Raw genomic sequence first — 2757 nt, forward strand, 5'->3', positions numbered from 1 at the left:
CATGTCGGTTGTGTACTGAAACTATTGATATCTAAAATTCGAACCATAAATTTTTTCAACACTATCCCCCCAACCTATAAAAATTGTTGCTCTGGTTGTTAGAAGGTGCATCGGCTCCATGACTTCCGAAGAAACTCGGCTTTCATCATGAAGCGTCATAATTATTCCTTCAAATCCAAGGGCAGAGTTTAAATGGTTTGAATAATGCTTTCTGGTCAGAGATTTTTAGCGAGTTAGTTTTCTAAGGGATGCAGTCGCTAACCTCATACCCAACACCCCTCCTTTACCTGGGCGTGCGACCGGCAGTAGCCCCCGGAGGAGCTACAGACTGCAGTTGATCGTCGAGAAGTGCCCAACAAAGGACCCGACCATTCTGATGGGAGATTTAAATGTCAGGGTTGGAATGAACAACACAGGATATGAAGACGTCATGTGACGACATGGACTGGGAGAAAGGAATGAAAACGGTGAGAGATTTGCTAACCTGTGTGACTTCAATAAACTGGTCATAGGAGGCACTAAATTCCCACACAGACGCATCCGTAAAACCACATGAACTTCACTGGACCACACCACACAGAACCAAATCGACCACATCTGCATCAACAAAATGTTCAGGAGGACGATGGAGGATGTGAGAAGCAGGAGAGGAGCCGATATAGAAATAGATATTTACTTGTTGATAGCCAAGATGAAACTCAAACTTAAGAAGCACTTGACAACTTGTCGGAGAACATCACAAAGGTTTAATACGGCTTTTCTTCGGGATACTGACAAACTCAACAAATTCAAGATAGCCCTCAGCAACAGGTTCCAGGCCCTTCATGATCTGCTCAATCAGAGGGAACTACTGAGTAGAGCAGCTGGAAAGGGATAAAAGAGGCAATTATTTCAACATGTCAGGAGGTTATGGGCCATAAGAGGCACTATCACAAGGAATGGATCACTGTTCTTTAACTGAATAAGATTAAAGAAAGGAGGAACGAGAATGCGACAATCACTATCAGCCGAACAAAGGCAGAAAAGTCCAAGGCACAAGTCAAATGTACTGAAGTAAACAAGGAGGTGAAAAGGAGCATCAGAACCGACAAACGTAAATATGTGGAGGATTTAGCAATGACGGCGGAATAGGCTACAAGAAAAGGAAACATGAGACAACTGTATGATACAACAAAGAAACTTGCTGGAAATTACCGTAAGCCAGAAAGACCAGTGAAAAGCAAGGAAGGTAAAGTAATCACAAACATTGAAGAACAACGAAACAGGTAAGTAGAACACTTCAAAGAACTCTTGAATCGACCAGCTTCACCGAACCCAACCAACATCGAAGCAGCACCCACAGACCTCCCAATCGATGTTGGCCCATCAACAATTGAAGAGTTCAACATGGTCATCAGAAAAATCAAGAGTGACGAAGCAACAGGACCATACAACATATCAGCACAGGCGCTGATAGTAGATGTAGCAGTAACTGAAAAGGTACATTCTCTTCAGTAAGATTTGGGATGAAAAACAAGTACTAACAGATTGAAAAGAAGGACGTCTGATCAAAATGCCAACGAAAAGCGACCTCAACAAATGTGATGACTACAGGGGCTTCACTCCTCTTTCAATACCAGGAAAAGTCTTCAACAGGGTATTGTTAAAAAGAATGAAGGACTCCGTAGACGCTCAACTTCGAGACCAACAGGCTGGATTCCGAAAGGATCGATCATGTAAAGACCAAAACGCAACTCTATGAATCATTGTGGAATTCATCACTCTGCATCAACTTCAATGACTACGAGAAAGCATTTGATAGCGTGGATAGGACAACACTATGGACGCTTCTTCAACACTACGGCGTGCCTGAGAGGATAGTCAACTTCATAAGGAATTCCTATGATGGATTAAACTGGGAAGTCATGCATGTAGGACTGCTGACAGACTCGTTCGAAATAAATATGGGTGTTAGGCAGGGTTACTTACTCTCACCCTTTCTCGTTCTCCTGGTGACCGACTGGCTAAAGAAGGCGTCAACATATGAAGATAAGCATGGGATACAGTGTTCAGCTAGGATGCTGATGGACGATCTAGAAATAATGTAAGGTCCTTGTGTCACAGAGTTACGACCAATTTGACGTTCCCATCTTTCATTATCTTCTCATATCTCACAATTCCATTATTATATGCGAGCATCTGGGAATACAGACTGACGTATAATTGGGGCACTTTGCCGCGTGACTTCGACTTGCATAAAAAGTATGATACGTATTCTATTTGATTTTCATGTTATAATACACAAGGCCATAGTTCAAGTCACCAGATTACTATGCATTGGTATGTGTAACTAACATATATGATTCATAGTTGAAAGCATGAGTCAATTGAAGCTAGACCACCGAGGAAAACCTGGAAACACTGGACGGCCGTTTCGTCCTATTATGGGACTCCTCAGCAGTGCGCATCCACGAACCCGCTCTCGCGAGCGAGACTAGAACCCAGGACCTACCAGTCTCGAGCCGAAGCCCTTAACCGATAGACCACTGAGCTGGCATCCAACGGTGTTAATGTCTAACTTCAAATGATCCACGAAGTTGAGCAACCATTCACCAATTGTCATCAGTGAGTTCCTATCTCACGACAGACGTTGTTTGCACTCCACTGGTCACTGCTTCTCACTAGAGCTCCTAGATGTACTTCCCGAAGTCACTAGTGAGCATATGATTATATTAATTATTAGAAGGAGTTTTGTGGAGATTTGGTATGTTTCATAGT

Source organism: Schistosoma mansoni (genome assembly GCF_000237925.1).
Source record: "Schistosoma mansoni, WGS project CABG00000000 data, supercontig 0167, strain Puerto Rico, whole genome shotgun sequence".
NCBI lineage: Eukaryota > Metazoa > Platyhelminthes > Trematoda > Strigeidida > Schistosomatidae > Schistosoma > Schistosoma mansoni.